Raw genomic sequence first — 19,539 nt, forward strand, 5'->3', positions numbered from 1 at the left:
TAATTAAAAGACCACTATCGCGAAAAAAGTAGGCAGTTAAAAAAATTTGACAGATGACAGGTTTTGGGCCAGTCCATCGTTTTAAGGGGGATTCTTAGAGCTTTCTTTGTTTTCAACAGCATTTCCTGAACAGCAGTTTAACTGCCAAAATAGCAAGATACCAGCCGGCCTCCCTAATCACTTGCACACGATTATGTCAGTTATATTTTGCAACTGTTGTTCAGGAAATGCTGTTGAAAACAAAGAAAGCCCTGAGAATCCCCCTTAAAAAGATAGACTGGCCCAAAACCTGTCATCTGTCACATTTTTTAACTGCCTACTTTTTTCGCGATAGTGGTCCTTTAAGAAATTGAAGCAGTCAAATGGAAAGTCAAATTTAGCATGTCCTGAAAAGTAAATTGGTTGAAAACTTATCTGGCTGAGGAAATAATGCTGACAAAGTTTTAGTTCTGAAAAGTTCAAAGCGTCATTACTTCTGTTTGTTTTGCAGCAGCATGAAGTCTTGTTCACATTATAAATCGCCAGCATTATCGCAAGCGCTGAGCGACTTATTGAATGATTTTGAAAGCGCTTTCAGAGCAAGTTGCATTTAGAAAAGATTTTCTAAGCGCTTTTGTGTACCGATGCTTTTTTCGCTTCCTGACATCAGTCAGGAAGTGAACACTTTGCCCTGGAAATGAATAAATACAATGGGCTTGATTCACAAAGCGGTGCTAACTCTTAGAAGGGCTGTTTTCGCATTGCGCGCGATTGCGAATTTTTGCACGAAAACGATATCGATTTCGCGTGAAAATTCGCGTTTGCGTGCGAAAACATTGTTTAGTGCGAAAATTCGCAAGAAAACGGCCGTGCTAAGAGTTAGCTCCGCTTTGTGAATCAGGCCCCATGTATTTAATCATTGAAAGCGCTCGGGAAATCGCTTATCAGAGCTCTTTTTCAAGCGCTTAGCGATTTCCCTATCCTTTCTATTGAATTGCAAACGCTCAGAAAATGGTGCAAGACTCACGTTTGCGATTGGATAGAAAGCTAACCACTTATGTGAGAACAATCACACTAACATTGCACTAGCGCAAAAAAAAAAAAAAAAAAAAAAATCACTCAGTGTTAATAAGCCCTGATGCTGATTTTACATCAGATCTTCAAACACAATTACCTCAGAAGTTTATTTTTAGTTTAGGTTTACTTTAAGTCAGAGCACAAAATTAGACCTAGTTTGCATTGCTCTGGTGTGAGATCACCATCATGTCAATGTGCCAGTACACATGAGAGCAGTTACGCTGCCATGTGTTCAAAGTCAGCGGAGTCATTTTGGTAATGGATGGGAGGGAAAAACTAAATTCATGTCCAAATCCATTCCAATATAGCCAATACCTAGCATGCAACAAGTTTGCCTGATAACATCTTTATGTGTTCGTGTAGATAATTTTCAAACATACTTTATATGCTTATCCAGGTATCCAGCTACCCGCCTCATTCACCTTTCCACACGCTCCTCTGATGCAGCCCCACTGTGCCATTCACTCCACTGGTTACCCATTACCCAGAGGATTCAGTTTAAACTCCTGACTAACATACAAAGCCCTTCACGAGTTGTCTCCTCCATACATCTCCTCACTAATCTTTAGATATTGTCCCTCCCACAACCTTTGCTCCTCCCAAGAAATTCTCCTGGCCTCTAAGCTGATCACCTCCAGTGTTCTCCCCAGGCTCTTTTAGTCAGGTGCTCCACCCGGCTAATTTTGGTGAGCACCCAGCTGTCATCGGCTTTCCACCTCATCCCTCCTCCTATGCTGTGAGCAGAATTAACCTGGCCCTGCATTTCCCCATTATGCCGACCCGGCTATTTTTTCAAAAAAAATTCTGGGGAGAACACTGCACCTCCTCTCATGCTCACATCCAGGACTTTACACGAGCATCATCCCTCATTTGGAACTCTCTTCCACAGCCTGTACGTCATGCTCCAAACCTGGACATCTTCAAACGCACTCTTAAAACACACCTTTTCAGACAAGCTTATAACATTCTATAGCCCCTATTTACTTATCTGTTCACAATGTGATCAGAGGCAAAGGGTCACTGCCTCATCCATCCTCCACCCCCTTACCTAGTGTGTCACCCACTACCCTTTAGATTGTAAGCTCGCAAGGGCAGGGTCCTCCTTGTAGTGTTTACTGTTTTTGTTGCAATATTTGTGCTGCATGAGACTACATTTTTGGTTGCATCTATGTTCCCTTTATCGTCTTATTGTGCTTTGTAAAGCGCTGCGGAATATGTTGGCGTTATATAAATAAAAAATAATAATAGTATTTTAAAGGACTACAGCCAGAAAAAAAAACTGCATTTTTTTTATCTATAAAAAAATAAACGTGTAAAAATATAAGATGAACGAGCATCTGACTAAAATGGATATTAATAAAATAAAAATCCATAATATATTTTTACTTAGGTCACTGAGGATTCTCAAAGTTACCTTTATTCTTTTCATAAGCACTTCCTAGTAAGGACCTATACAAAGATGCTGGGCAGCATACCTACTTGTGTGCGCATTATTCTGGCAGCTTAATTGTGCCACTACATTCCAGGCAGTGGTTTTGAAAATAAAGGAAACCTTTAGAATCCCCTATGAGGAGATGGACTAGACCAAACCCTGTCAGTAAGATTCAGAGCTGAAAGATTAATTACGATTACTGTAAGTGCAAGCTATGTAAGAAAGTTCTTTATAGAGCATTTTATTATGGTACCAATTTTAAAGCATAATAGCCTTTAAAAAAGAATAACATTTCTTTGTTACAGCCAATACAAATCCTGAAATAAATCTGCACTGTTTCTACTTCCTGCTTTCATGGAAGCAGACATTTCTGAGAATCCTACAGCAACTCAATCTGATTAACATTTTCCAGCTCTTCCACTCATTCTTGCATTTGATTTAATTGTAGTGAAGTTAACGTTCAATTTTGCATACATTAACTTCTTCCTACACAATTGGAATCTAAAAGACTGTGGCTAGCATACACACTGGAAGATAGTAATCATTTGAAATGACCGATGTAACCCCTTCCATAATCCGTTCAGGTGATATCAATCCATGTGATGTGAAAAAGACAGCAGAAGATTTCCACTGAAATGGCAAACAATTGTAAACGGATAGGATCACTGCATGATGCAGGAAATTACAGACCATAGGGGGAAGTGGCGTTGACTTGATGGACACATTGTTTAAAAATCCAACGAGCGCTGATGATTATCTGCCTAATCAATCATGTCGGTTGTGCAAAATGCACAAGCACCGCCAAGGATCTTTTGGTTATCGTAATCTTAAAGGACAACAGTAGTGAGAGGTATATGGAGGCTGCCATATTTATGTCCTTTTAAGCAATATCTGTTGCCTGGCAGCCCTGCTGATCTATTTGGCTGCAGTAGTGTATGAATCACACTACAAACAATCATGCAACTAAGCTTGTAAGATCTGACAAAATGTACAAAACACCTGATCTGCTGCAAGCTTGTTCAGGGTCTAGGGCTAAAAGTATTAGGGCTGATTTACACTACAAGGAGCTTTTTCTAAGCACTTGTGATTTTAAAAGCTCTAGCTAATGTAATGCTAGTACAGTGTTCTCCCCAGAAATTTTTCCCAGCTGAGAGGCATGAAAAAGTAGCCGGGTGGGATGCGACGGGGGAATACAGGGTCAGTGCAACTCTGCTTAAAGCATAGGAGGAGGATACAGAGGCGAGCTGATGACAGCCAGATGCTCACTAAAATTAGCCGGGTGGAGTACCTGGCTAAAGGAGCCTGGGGAGATCACAGCTATGACTTTGTGATGATTTGAGCAATATGATTATAAAAATCCCCCATAGCATTGCATTAGCAAGAGCTTTTCTCCCTAGCGTAAAAAAAAAAAAAAAAAAAAAACCCTCTTGCAGTGTGAACTAGGCCTTAGAGGCAAATGATCAGCATCCAGGTAACCGGTATTGTTTAAGAGGAAATATATATGGCAGCCTCCATATGCCTCTTACTACAATTGTCCCTTAAGCTGCCGTTGGTGCTTATGATTTTCAAACGTTACTAGGATGATAGGTGGTTCATTGGCCATTCAACTTTTTCAACTTGCTGTGTGAACATAGCCTGTAGCTTTAACACTAAAGTGTTATCAGTTGGCGCCATCTCAAAGGAGTATTTAGCTTGGGTATGGCCGCCACAATGCGATTCCAGATTATTTGGGCTGAGCTACCTATTCTTCTCCCCGCCCACCGTAATGCCACTCCACAGCAAATGAATGAGTCGTAAGGTTGTAGTCTAGCGACATGTCTGTACGAGACTCTGCCCCGAACTCTCAGCCAAGGGATAGAGCCCTGTTTCCTGGAGGAAACAATGTTTGTGAGTGTATATACACATTTAGGGCCCATTCACACTAGGGCAATTCCCGCTGCTTGCCGAAACGCGAGCGCAATACTAAAGTAATCACAGTGATTTCACTGCCGCAGTTGCCGCTAATCACTGCCAATTAGCGGCAACCGCAAAAAACGGTGCATGCAGCATTTTACCACGATTCCAGCGATCGGGATACAGTGTTTAAAAAGCGCTAATCGTGATCGCTCAAAATAGCGAGCATAGTGATTTTACCGCGCTTATTTAAATCACCAGCACTTTAATTTAAAATAGGCCCATACTGTGATTAGACAATAGCCTCATCAAAGATATTTGACCTACAACAGAGGAGTTGTCCGCTAGCGTGGCCATAGTCAGCATTACTCTGTCACTATTCACTGTACCTGCCATCCGGCTCCTGTCCTCTCTTTGTCCATAGCACAAGAAGGGGTATATTCACTAAACTGCAGCATCCTGCTGTACTCCTCGTGCAGTAAGACTTTATGCATGTTATTCTGCTTACTGCATTTTAGTGAATATATCCCAAAGTTCCATTGTACATGACAACTTTCCCAGAGCCCCTAAAGACATACCCACCTACCCCCCCCCCCCCCCCCCCCAAAAAAAAATTCCATTAAGAAATGAAAAGAAAAAAATAGAACAAGCAATGATATATCTATCTAAGCACCAAAAAGCACACATTGAATTTGTGTCACCCACCTGCAGCGGGGTATGTATAAGCCAAATAAAACACATTCAGGCTTTCCAAAGTATTTTTTTAAGTGCAAGTAAAAAATAAAGCCCTGAAAGACAGCAGTGAGAGATCAGCAGGCGCCCGGAGCCTCAACACTTTTCTGCTCCACAACACATGCATTTAAAAACACTTTGATACACTTAACACATTTCTGCATGTGTTATTGAGATACTTTGTGTGTGAACTTCCAACAATACACTGATTTACTATTTAGCTAAATAATTTTAATGAAAGGCCTTTTCATACTTCCTTTCCTCTTAAAGGAAAACTGAGGAAAGGATTAATAGCAGTGACATTTACCTCTGGGCATCCTCCCGCCCCCTTCAGTCCGTGGGCTGCCTCCCGCCCCCTTCAGTCCGTGGGCTGCCTCGCCCAACCCCACCCCCACTGCTCGGATCGTCCCCCTGGTCAGCCTGGCAACTTTTTCTCGGTCGTGCTGTGCTGCGCATGCGCAGCCCGGTCGCACACACGCCTCCATAGACAGGAGCCAGCCCATGACAGAGGAGCTTAAAGTGGGTGGAGTGACAGGTAAGGAGGGAAACAATCCACTCGACCGAGATTATCTTTTTGAAACTCTGGAGTGCAGCTGTACATAAACTAGATTCTCAGCAGAAACCCCCTCAACTGGCCACCTCACTCTAGCATGTGTACTAACCTTTTATTATTATTATTGATTTACCAAGTGGCAACATATTGCGTGGCACTGTACAAATTAAGAAATGAACATGGAGTACAGAATACAGACAATGGTGTACACCAATATACAAAATACATAATTGGAGACAAAAACAATACAAAATACAAGATACAGAATTGGTAATGACTGTGATAAAAGTAACATGATGAATAAAATGTATAAGGATTTCCAGAACACAAAGGGGTAGAGAGCCCTGCCCTTGCGGGCTTACAATCTAAAGGGGGGGGAGGGGGGAGACCAGAGGTGGGGTAGTATACAACAAAACTATAGAGGCAGTGTTTTTAAGATATCTAGTAGGAGTGCAACTTGGTCTTAGGACAAGGGGAAAGTGGTCTAAGGTAAACCATATGCTTGTCAGAATCAGCACGTTTTTGGTGACTGTTTAAAGGTAACAAAGGTTGGCGAGTGACGGATGTGTTGTGGGAAGGCATTCCAGAGGAGGGGTGAAGCATGTGCTAAACCTGTCGCTTCTGTCACATTTCTACTACCTACTGTAAGTGACCGCAACATAGAAGAAAAGTAATGTATGGCTCATTTTACTCTGAAAAAAATATTCTTATTTGTCCGTTTGCACATATTTTAAATGTTACAATTGTTCGCCATAGTACCTCTAAGTTTTAAGACGTGAGAGGACATGAAGGAGGATATAGCAGACAAGCAGTCAGGAACACGTGTGAGGAGAGTTAAGGTCTGGGACCGAGAGGTACGGTTGTGTATAATCTGCATATAGGTGGTATTAAAACCCAAATGAGGTGATCAAGTCACCAAGACTGTGCATTTACATGGAGAAGAGATCTGACCTGAGTAAGAGACTGAAGGACCTTCCAGAGAGATAGGAAGATAACCATGAGAGAGCTAGGCCCTTTATGCCTACGGATGAAAGTATCTGTAGGAGTAAGTTGTGGCCAACAGTAACGAATGCTGATGACAGATCAAGAAGGATGAGTATGGAAAATTGACCTTTGGATTTATCTGTAAGAAGATAATTGGCAACTTTGGTAAGAGCTGTTTCTGTGGAGTGGTTAGAGCGAAAGCCAGACTGGAACTGATCAAGCAGGGAGTTAGCAGATAAATAATGGCTTAATTCAGCGTGTATATGGTGTTCACGTAATTTAGATGGAAATGGGAGAAGTGACACTGGGCGGTAGTTGGTAAGTGTAATAGGATCTAGAGATGGTTTTTTGGAGTCCCAATGGCCTTTTTGAGTAGGAACAGAAAGAGGTCAGTGGAGAGGGACAGGCTAAATAGCGTTGTTAGTGCAGGCATGAGAGGATGATAACCTTTAAGGTCAACATACACCATACAATTTTGGTTGTACAGATTTACCATATCTCTGTAGTATAAGGACCAACAGATTGAAAATACCTTGAATGATTGATTGGATAAGCTCTTGTACTACAAGAAAGTGGTAAGATTGGTGTAACGATCGGTGTAACACAGAGAGGATCTGATTACCGGTGATCTGCAGTATTACCGAGAACACAGATATATACCTGATCACTGACGATCTGCAGCATCATCGACAATCAGATATATCTCTAACCTCTGGACACCTGAGTAATATGAGTGTCCGGTGCAACAGCAATACCCTGAGGAGAGCCCCCGTATAGAAGGTGTAAGGCAGTAAGGGATACTGCCCTAACAGCAGGCTCCTTCCAACGGCCTGAGGCTCCCCAAGGGGCGGAGTCAGGCTGAGAGTGGGAAGGACCAGAGTGTGAGTGACACCAATGGTGGGGTGTCACTGACAGATCTGTGAACTATCTCCAAACAGAGGAGATAGCTCTCAAGGCCGGACAAGCCAGGTCGGCAACAGACAGACAGATCAGATACAGAAGGAAGAGACTGATACGGAATCCCAAGGCAGGCAAGGTTTGGCATCGGAGCATCAGAAATAGCGAGGCACCAAATCAGAGGTCAGAAGAGAAGTCAGGGAAAGCAGAAGGTCATAACAAATAATATACAATTGTCTAGTCTAACGGTGTGAGCTCCTTGATCATCAACACCCTGGAACTAGTCTGAAGATATAACAGGATGATAAAGCTAATTCCTAGTCTTGGGTGTGAGCCCCGTAGTCATCAACACCCTGGAACTAGTCTGAAGAATAACACAGATAATATACAGTATTCCTAATCTGGGGTGTGAGGTCCGTGATCATCAACACCCTGGAACTGGTCTAAAGAATAACACAGAATCTGACAAAAAGGTCTGAGTGCTTCCACGTAGTGATCGCAACGGCAGACAACCAGAGAATGACCAGCACCTAGTATATATAGCAAGGCATACTCCAGCGCCTCCCCTAAGTGCTGGACCAATGGGAAGTGGTGGAATTGTCAGCTGACCGGCTTCCCTTCTGGCTGTCATAAAAGTTCTGCCTCTCCGCGTGCGCGTCCTTCTGAACCAGTGTGGACCATCAGTCCCAGCCACACCAGACCTGTGCTGCAAACCATCCACTGTGCTGAACGCGGAACCAGCCACACCGCTATCAGAGCATGCGGCGGTTCCTCCGCGTTCAGCCATACTGCCAGATGTAGGCCTATGCGTGCAACCTGCCGCGTCGGACGCGGAATCAGCCGCCTTGCTCTGAGCACCCGCGGCGGCTTTTACGCGTTTTCTCACAATTGGACAACCAAGATTGTATGGTGTGTGTTGAGCCTTAGAGCTACTTCTCTGACCAAGCAGCAAAAAGTGAGCACACTTCAGAGCAGCATAGTAGAGGTCACTGACCAAATCTGGGCAAGTCTCCAGCAGGATGAATTATACGGTCCTATATGATTAACAAGCCATTTACACAGCTATTGAGAAGCCATAAGGAAACTCAAAGTTACTATATAAACATGGCTACTCCTACAGCTAAGCTACATGGTAAGCTACATTCATTAAAGGTATTTAAGCCTGTCAAAACAAACTGCCACAAACACTGGAGAAGACAGGTGCTTGCATGGAACGATTTCCCCATCTTACAAGGCATTACAGGAGTATCTGGATCTGATGCTCTAACTAAATGAAAACCCCTAGCTATGGGCCTTATGTCAATTATCCAGCTCCTCTCTTAGAATTATGGGAGATGGTGTGGTTACAACTACCATTTAGGGCCCTTTTCCACTAGCAGTGATCCGCTTGAACAAGCAGATCGCCAGCGTTTTGCCGATCGCTAGTCCACCGTTAGCGCATTTCAATTTTTCCCTGACCACAATCTTAGTGCTGCAATATTATTGCCACATTTCGCTCCCGCCGGTGAATGTCGCAATCGCATTGAGTGGAAAAAAAATGTTTGCGATTGCGCTTGCAAGTGGAAAAGGAGCCTTACTCTTCCACAGCAGGAGTCAAGGGCCAGATCACAGACTCCTTGTAATAAGTCTAGCATTTATCACTTGATCAACAGATGAAGAGGGTTAATTTCTACACGCTACAATTACATTCGGGAGTGGCATTCTAGGTCCGATGTGGTGCACACATGAATGCAAAATACTCATGCATCATAGGGGTGGCCATGTTCCTTTATGGAGGAAGGCACACATCGTCTGGGAAAATTCTGCAAGTCTAAATTTGTTTTTCCCCATGACACAGAGGGCTCATTCACACTACAAGAGCTTTTCTGAGCACTGATTTAAAAAGCTTTCGTTAATGGTGTGTTCACACTGGAGCGGGTTTTTTGTAAAAATCCCCATAGCTTTGCATTAGCAAGAGCCTTTAAAATCTCTAGCATTTAAAAAGCTCTTGTATTGTGAATCAGTCCTAACCGGCAATTTCTCATTAGGTGTAAACGGCACAATGACTTTTAGGCCTCTTTTCCAGGGGCAGGTGCGGTCAACAAATGAGCAGTTCAGACATCCGTGGAAGTGAGGCCTTAATGGGCTGTTAAACCCAATGTTAATTTTGCATGCATTCCAAGATTTGTCCGGCATTTGCATTTAGTTCTTACAGTGCCAGAGTTGAAGGTTGAACAATTTACAAGATGCATTACAAATTGCACATAAAAAGCATTGAAGAGTTGCTAAGCTCAGTAACCCTACACAAACAAAATGCCTGAGCGACTGCAATGCCTTATGCCACTACATACATTTTTCCTAGTAACACAATCATTTTCTATTTTTATTTTATATCTTAAAAAGAATGAAAACCGGGTTAATGGCTTATACACACCCTGCAATTTTCTTGTCAGATCGACTAATAGTTTCCAGCATATCCAATCTCCTTTGTTCAAGAAAGGAATTTATTTTGAGATCAGTACTGCATAAAATTGATCCCTTTCTTGATTGGATCAGTTGATCTGACAGGAAAATTGCATGGTGTGTGTATAAGTCTTAACTGTCTGGCTCAGTTGGTTCAGGATGGTAGAAAAAAAAACGGATAAAATTTAGCCTTCACCAGAAATTTGAATAATTGATCTATACAAAATGGAGAGATTTAGTTTTTTTTCTGCTATAAAGCACAGTGAGGCTTTTTGTCTACGGTGCGATTGTTCCAAATCGCACTGCAGTGCATCAATGTAAAAGGACCCTAAATTTACACTGCAGGGGCAGACACAATATTTGGTTCATTAATTGGTCTGTACAATCCAGGAGCCAGTAGGAAATAATCAAGAGCCAGCTCAATTGTCAGCAAAGAGAGAAAGGTTAAAAAGTTAGGAGCCAGCTAAAATATTTAAGGAGGCTTATCCATCAAGAGAGTCAATGATATGCCAATAATTCCAGCTTGCATGCAATTTTCATACAAATTGCATACAGCTTAGAAATAGGCCGATAATGTTAAGTTCCAACATATTCACATATCCGTTAATAATTCTATAATTCTGCCTGACATGGGATATATGTATATAATTTGACTGTCCCTCAGAAGGGTCCAGTCTAATCCCTACCATAGTTATATATCTAAGTATGTATTATGTAGTATATGTATTGTGTAGTCTAGGGTTCATTTAGCGGGGAGAAGGGGGGGGGGGCACCAATTAACTTCTCTGTGTTTTTGGGATGTGGGAGGAAACCAGAGTGCCCGGAGGAAACATGGGTAGAACATACAAACTGTGCAGATAGTGCCCTGGCTGGGATTCGAATCAACAAATTGAATTTACAAATAGCACAGCATAATATGCAAATACGGATCTTTTGTGGACAATTAGAAGGAACTGAGATTCACAAATTAATAGAGTCTAATTTATGAAAACAGTATTTTAAAATGTGTGCTTACCATCACATAAAATGTTATTGTTACCCGTACAGTTAAGCGATCGTGTCTGAACACACAACAATTCATAAATAAAAGATGAACAAAACCCTTCAGAAGAACAGCATTTGTGAAGAAGTGAAACTGTCACAACGCTGGTTAGAAGCATACTGACAGAGTGTGTAAGCAACAAGAGAATAGATGAAACAGCACAGCAGATAAATATATAACACAGCATTCAACATGACAAACGCTGTGTAGGACACAGAAAAAGGCGGGAGGGGGCGATTTGCTAACGGATGAATAGGGGGGGGGGGGGGGGGCTGTGCCAGATCCCAGAGAACTTGAGGTGGTTAGCATATGCTGCAGCGAGTCAGTCCTGGCAGCTGGAGGGGGGAGAAGTCTCTGAAGCCTGATCGTAAGACCTGCAATTGCATATAATGCGCATCCACTCTTACAATAGGCACCAGGCATTTTTACGTGTTAATCTCCAGGCATAAATGAAAACTTAAACTGTTGCAGATTCCATTGGACTGCTGCGTACATTTTTTTTTTCCTGCAAGCAATCATTGCTGAAGTACGTTTCAATATACACCACATCAAATGTAATTCAATTCAACCAGCGTAAACTCAGTATTAACACCTGGATGATTGCAGGCATGAGATTGTGAACTCAGAAGACCAGTTAAATACCATATGCGATACTCTACTTACACCAATGTTAGCTCCTTGAAGGTTTAGCTTTCAAGAATGTGTCCTCCTGATATCAGAGCCAGAAACATTATGTACAAACAGATCCGATGAACGGTAACCATTAATACTTCCAAGTTATTGTTCTAAAAGTCATTTTTATAAAAGCTTTATGTAGTTATAGTACGGTTTGTAAATATTACTCCCCACATGTCATACTGTGTTCTTCTTGAACAGCCTGTTGGCAATGATTACAGTGCACTATGGGAAATGCTCAAATAATGCTGCTAGCTGTTATCTGTCAGAGCTCAAATTTTCACTACAGCTGAACAGAAATGTTGTGTAGGCTCAATGGGGCTTCTATGTAAACTGGGGAAAATCAGAGCATTTCCCACAGCAAACATACGTGTCAGAAAAAGAATCAAACGGCTTATTTAAAACTGCATGCGTTTAGCCCTTCCAGCACCATTTTTCTCAGTGGTAAAGGGCCTGTTGCATTAAAATTCAATGAAACAACAATAACCAGTGCATTACCACTGGTTAACACACCTTAGGCCTGGAACCCATTACAAAACGAAATCGCTATCGCTAGCGTTTTGTATGAGCGGTTTGCAAGCAATTCCATGAGCGTTTTCAGTAGCAATTTTAAAAAGTGTATTCAATTTGCCAGCGGTTGTGAAGCGATTAGCAATTAGCGATTTTCAATCTGATTGGTCCTTTCAATTAATTTTAATTGCGTTACAGTGTGCAGTAACTTCAAAACGCTAGCAAAATCGCTCTGTGCAGGTTTTTATGAGCGATTATGCCAGCGTTTATATACTTTACATTGCAGAAATGCTAATCGCCAACGCGAAAAATGCTGCATGTCCTGCGTTTTGCAATTTAGTAATCGCAATCGCTCCAGTGGAATTTAGCCTATCCATTGTCAGCTGAGCGTTCAGGGAAATCACTAGCGGTTTGACTCGCTCCCTAAACGCTCAGAAAATCGCCCTCACTGCACTCTACTTTCGGGCATGATTCATATACATACAGTAACATTGGCTTGCACTCACGTGTGAGGCGAGTACTATGCACTAGCTTGATATTTGATGTGCCTGCCTGAACAGCGCAGCCACATTTGTGAAGAAACCTTTCCAAGGTGCTGAACAAAATTAGCTTCCATGGTTTTAAATAGGTTTTGCTGCTTTGGGTAGATTGTGCCTAACTTTGTCTATGAGTGCGCTGAAAAACGCCCACCAAATTGTAAAAGGTTCAGTGTGCCTAGGTCCTCACACCAGTACCAGCACCCAGGGGTCACAGTAATGCAGTATCTTCAAAGGACCGGCACCACACAATGTATTATAGCTCAGTAGTATTTATTGTAGCATTCACCAGACAGTGAAATGTTCAAACAATGGCCTCAATTCACTAAGATCATGCTGGAGATAATAAGGCAAGAGTTAGGGCCCGTTTCCACTAGAGCGAATCTGCATGCATTTTCTGCAAAACTCAAATCGACTAATTTAATAATAGGAAAACCCCAAGCATGTTAGTCTTGCGGTTTCCCGGCGTTTCCACGTGAAAACCCATGTCAATGCTTGCCGGCATTGACATGGTTAATATCGCATAGCGCAAACTGCGAGCGATTCCGCGTGAAAGTCCGCATGAAAACGTGAACAAATCCGCACCAGCATGCGGATTCGTTGACACGTTTTCCGCGACGGAATTGCAACACACAAGTGGAAACGGGCCCTAAACTTCTTCTATTGATTGCAAGCGTGCAACATACAAGGCACATCATTACTGCTAATGTTGTCTTTCAGGCTTCTTTTCAGAACCCTTACCTGTTAAAGCATAGGAATAAAGGCCATGGCTATGTCATTCTGGCTTATTATTGTATTTATTCAATAAATATCAAGTTTAAAGCAAACTTGCAGTTTGAATAAAGAACAATTGCTTCCCACTCAACAGTGCTGTTCTTAAAAAAATGTTCGGCATTCAAACATTGTGACCAAGCTAGATGTTGAGCAGCTCTGACATCAGATCATATCCAGAAAACTCTACTAGACGACAAAAATCACTTAAATGGTCCTTTCACAAATTTTTGAACAATGCAATTTGAAAATCGCAATGCACATGGTTTTCCTTAGAAACCCCTCTTTGCTTTCAGACTTGCATGTTCACGGTTTTCCCCCACCGCGGTGTGAATTCAAAAGCACAGCATGCTGTGCACATTTCTGGAAAGTGCCAAAGTTTCAATGTTACGATAGCAGCCAAAAAGGCAAAAACTAGCACAGAGGTGCAGAGAAAAGAGCATTTGTTAATGCACACATTGTAGTGTAAAAGAGCCTAAACATAACTATGTAGTCACTTGCATTAATCTACATGTTCATAACCATAATGCACCATAACATTACTGCTTCAGTCAAAAAACAGATCTGAGACAAACATTAGCAAGCACTCAAACTACCAGCACGTTCTGTTAATTCTAAAGAAAATGGCATTACTGTACATAGTAGCACCAAAAGAACACACTCTGAAGGTCTATGAAATGTTTAAAGGAAAAATTCCACAACATTCACAATCAATGTAATCTTTATTTCAATAGGTATGTAAATAAAACAACTGTACTGCAGTGCACTCGTAGAATCAAATATGTTGTACATATCTTGTAAATTCTCGCATCTTAGACCATTTGCAGACATAAGTGGCGAAGCAGTTAAACATGAAGGCTGTGCTACTCTCCTCAGTGCTGCTCTGCTTTATGTGTCTCTAACCAATTGGCGAGAAGTTGCAGCAGCACATGTTACATCCACAACAGAGGAGAGAGCTGCTAATGGGGGACTTGGATGTATGCCTAGCCTCATCACTCACAGACACAAGGGGGAGGGAGTGCAGGGTGAGAGAAAGGCAGAGAGGAAAGTACAAAAGATACACTGGTAGCAGGGAAGAAAGAAGGGGGGAGAGGAGGAAATGAGGCACATGAAGGAATTTGAACAAGGCATAGCCAGAGCCTGGTTATTTCAGGTGAAAGTGTGAGAGGCATATCGGAAATAACACAAATGCCTCACACCGCCATTCAATAAAATGTAATAAATATTCATCTCCCTATTGAGAATACACACCTCCTGGTCATGCATTTTTTATTTTTACAATGGCGTACTATACCCTAAAACCATATATTTACAGAAAAATTAGCACAAGAAGGATATTGGAGGGGAAAAAAATTGCTTTTTACATAACATATAGCAAAGGGACATCTACATAAAAATATGTAGCTTGCCCATAAATCATAGCAAATGCTTACACAGAGCTGTGTCAATGTTATATGGGGGACTCCAGAGGGCCATAAAGGTGGCCATTAACGGTAAAATAGTTTCAAGAGATGCGATCTTGACTCATTTATCAGGGCTGTGGAGTTGGAGTCAAAGTAATTTTGGGTACCCGGAGTCGGAGTTGGTGATTTCACAAACTGAGGACTCGGAGTCAGGAGTCGGATGAATTTGTACAAAACCCACAGCCCTGGTAAGTATTAGGCCCGGTTCACATTAGCGTTCCCTGTCCAGATTCGCCGGGCTGGATCCGGACCGTATACTGCACAAACGGAACGTACGTTCCGCATAGCGATGCAAAGGCTATGCGGACGTTCACACGTGTCCGTTCCGTACAGTACGGAGCTGGATCCGGACACTTTTCCAACATGCACTATTTTTTGGGTCCGGATCTCCGGCCCACGCACCCGGACCGGAGCCGGACCTGAGCCTGACAGCACCATCCGGAACACAGATACCTCTCCCTTCAGTTGTCCTTTAAGACCTACATGTCCAGAAAGAGCGCTGGTATATTCCACTGTTGACTTTACTCCAAAATACTAGTTTCAGGGATCTTTTTTTTCTACTATACTATTTAAATCACTTATTTGCTGCTGTCCAGCCTCTACACTGCCACGACTGAATCCATTCTCTTCTTCTCTGTTATCTTCTTGTACACAGGCGCAACCGTTATGCAGAAGATCTGGTCACCCCGATCACCACTGGACCACCTCCACACATTCAGATTGAGGTCTAGGGCTAACAAGATAATGCACAATCCCGTCCACCCTGGCAGTTGTTTCTTAAACCTTCTCCCCTCATGCCACCACTAGAGAACCATTCCCACCAGAGCCTTCAGGCACAGGAACAAGTTCTTCCCCCAAACAGTCCTCCTCCTTAAAGAGGAACTCCAGTGAAAATAATGTAATAAAAAGGTGCTTTATTTTTACAATATTTTTGTATAAATGATTTAGTCCGTGTTTGCCCATTGTAAAATCTTTTAAATATCTGATTTACATTCTGACATTTACCACATGGTGACATTTTTACTGCTGGCAGGTGATGTAGCGGCTGCTTGCTGTTTTGGCAGTTGGAAATAGCTGTAAACAGCTACTTCCTACAATGCAGCAAGGTTCACAGACAGTAAAATGCCAGGAGTACCACGGTCTTCAGAGTTTCTTGTGGGAGGGGTTTCACCACAATATCAGCCATACAGAGCCCCCGATAATTAGTTTGTGAAAAGGAATAGATTTCTCATGTAAAGGGGGTATCAGCTACTGATTAGGATGAAGTTCAACTCCTGGTCACAGTTTCTCCTTAAAGAACTTCTGACGTGAAATGAAAAATCTATTTTTACTTACCTGAGGCTTCTTCCAGCCCCGAGCAGCAGTCTCAGTCCCTCTTCCGTGTCCCCACTGGCTGCCTGCAAAGATGGCAAACAGCTGGCGGAGTCGGCTCTTCTGAGCATGGGCATCATAATCTGGCGTGTACTGTGCCTGCACAGTACTTATGTGCAGTAGGCACCAGATGACGTGCCCACACAGGCGCAAAAGAGCGACTCTACCGGCGGTTTGCCATCTTTGCAGGAAGCCAGCGGGGACACGGAAGGACCAGGGCTGTGGCAAGGGACTGGAAGTAGCCCCGGCTAAGTAAAAAATTGATTTTTCATTTCACATTGGAACAGGTCTGTGAAGTCAGTCGGAGTCGAAGCAATTTTGGGTACCTGGAGTCGGAGGTTTCATAAACTGAGGAGTCGGATGATTTTTGACCGACTCCCCAGCCCTGCATCGGAAGTCCTTTAACTCCTCCTAGACAAGCAGTCCTCCTCCTGAACTCAAGCCCCCTACTTAGCAAGACCTCCTAAACTCCCTCCCTCACTTGCGTTACTGAACCTATTATCTTAAACGTCTAGGTCGTTCTTCAATATTCACTGTCCGTCAATTGCACCATGACCAATGCTGAGCATACCATTAACAATTCAAAGGAGCAGTAAGTGTTGTACTTGGCGAATAAGGCCAATTTAAATTCTGGAGTGCCTGCGTATTGGTTGCTCTGATGCTCCTCACATGTTTTCATATTTCAGATAATTAACTCAAAGAACTGTACAGTAGCCAGAGAATCCGCATCACTACATGGATTAAACTCACCTCTGTTCAGTAGAAGCAAAATCCTCTACGGGTCAGGCTGGAAAGGTTTGGCAAACAATATTTCAGCTTTCTTTGTTTTATAAGAATATACTGTACAATCACCAACCCATCCCAGAGCTTCTAACAGAAAATGCTAGATGTAGTATTAATAAGTACAGTATGTGCAAAAAAAGTAACAAGAGTTCCATCTCTGCGCAGCAAATTAACTATACAAGAAGACTGGGATTAGTAACCAATATCTACACTAGTTTACTGTGCTACCATTGTAAAAAATTATTTAATTTTTTTTAAATGTAAAGCCAGCTGAATTTTCTTTTCCTTTTAACCAAAAGTGGATTTTTTATTCCAAGGCATAATTACACATAAACAATAGAAAGTGCACCCTGTATTATTTCGCCGCTGACAACCAGGTAATTATTTTTCCACCATGTATCAGCAGCAGAGATTTGTGCAGAAACCTTGTCCTAGGCCTTATCAAATATACTCATCTGCTCTGCAATCTACCAATTTGCCTAGTCAATGTGTCCCAGCTGTCCACTGCCAGGACCCCAACGCACGAGAGTAGCTGAATTTGAATTCCCCACTTTCAGCTGCACGTCTGGAAGATGCCTTAAAGTGGTCTGAAACTCAACACCTACCTCTTTGCTGTAAAAGATTTCTTACAGCCTTATGCCTGGTACACACTATGAGATTTTCTGGCAGATTTCTTGCCAGATCGATTTCCAATCGATTTTCCCATTCACTCCTCTGGAAAAATCTATCGGAAATCAGATATGTTGGAAACAATCGATCTGGCAGTAAATCTGCCAGAAAATCTCATCGTCTGTGCGAGGCATTAAGCTTACTAGCACAAACAAAAATTGTAGCAGAACAGCATTACAGTTAACCACAGCACTTTTTCCTGCCATGGAAAGCCCCTTCAGGCTAGAATCTCATCTGAAGAGGAGGTAACAGTATCTTTTGTTTACATTCCACAGCTCTCTGTGCTTCAAGCATGCACACAGTTCAGAACAGCTCACTAGAAGTTTTTAATATATATAATAAAAAGCAGTTTGAATAAAATCCAATGGCAGCTGTCAGAGCAGATAAACTGTACTTTGGGAATGTGTCATTTGTAAACAGGCAATACTACTTGTGCACAAAAGCAAATATAATAACTGTATGGGTAATAAGTAGAAAAACATTTTATTGTGTTTGAATGTTAAATGTTATGTCAGAGTTTCAGACTACTTAAAAGTGACCATGTTGTGAGAGGTATGGAGCTTGTGATATTTATTTCATCCTAACCAATGACAGTTGCCTGGATGTCATGAGTTTGAATCACACACCTGAAACAAACATGCAGCTAACTGTGGTCTTGTTTTAGTCAGAAGACACAATCTGCATACTTATTCGGGTAGTAATGGCACAGGGTCAAGCAGGGCAGCCAAGCAATGGGCACAATTTAAAAGAAAATAAATATGGCAGACTCAATATAATCCCTACCACAGGGACACTTTAGCAACGCATATTCCTCATCACCTGTATGTGATATAACCTTCATAAACACTTAGACCTTTTTCCCACAGGTGGCTGAAGGCACCAAATTAACTGCCTGTCAGCTGCTCCTGTGCAGTGGCGGGAGACTTGTTAGCGCTTGGCATGTGCATGTGTCACATCTGAGTGCAGCCATGCTCAGATGTGACTAGTCACTTTTTTGCCACCTGGTAACACTACCACATGTCAAAGGATGACACACGGTGTTACAAATGCTGCCATTTAGCTGCATCCTAAAGGCTCTTGTGGTCAGAAGCAGGGAGCACACAGTTTAGCCATCTGCAGAAAAAGTACCTTCAAATATAATTTAGGTAGTAAATGAAATTGTGATTATCAGCATAGAAAGAAAAAAAAAAGCGAGACACACTAAAAAAAAGAGCTCAGTACAGTTAAATTGTGCTGAATTTTAGTGAGATCATCTCAAATATGCTCGGTTTAGCTTATGAAGGAGAGTTGGAAAACAAAAACAGAATAAACAGTAGCTGTCCATAAACTTTGGTAACATTTTATTCTGCCTGTCCAGCTCTTACAACAACACATAAAAGGAAGCACTTAAACATTTGCAGCCCTTTCCCTCTATCAGTCCAACTTCTTACAAGAGCACCTATAAATTAGCAAAACATGCAGAAATAAATGTTCTTTATGTAAAACAAAGAATATGGTTTTAAACGTATCTGTTTGTAAAGCTTTTCAGCATCTAAAAGAGCAAGCAGTAGGTTGTGCTGGAAGTAACTGCACAAATGAAAACTGCATAATAACTAAGTGTGAATTTTATGTGAACAGTTTAGCACGAGTGAAATGTACAACGTGTTAGACGACACTTGCGTAAACTGCCAGTAGAGAGCACCAAACAATTCACTGTAGCCTTTTAAATGTCTGCACTAGACAGGTATTGC

General features: G+C 42.1%; 1 protein-coding gene across 1 annotated transcript in view; it reads right to left on the reverse strand.

Annotated features, from left to right (window-relative positions):
* Window positions 1–19,539, reverse strand: part of MED13L (mediator complex subunit 13L) — a 220,627-nt gene that overhangs the window by 102,999 nt on the left and 98,089 nt on the right. The window lies entirely within an intron of this gene.

This window comes from Hyperolius riggenbachi, chromosome 1 (assembly GCF_040937935.1).
Source record: "Hyperolius riggenbachi isolate aHypRig1 chromosome 1, aHypRig1.pri, whole genome shotgun sequence".
NCBI classification, from domain to species: Eukaryota; Metazoa; Chordata; class Amphibia; order Anura; family Hyperoliidae; genus Hyperolius; species Hyperolius riggenbachi.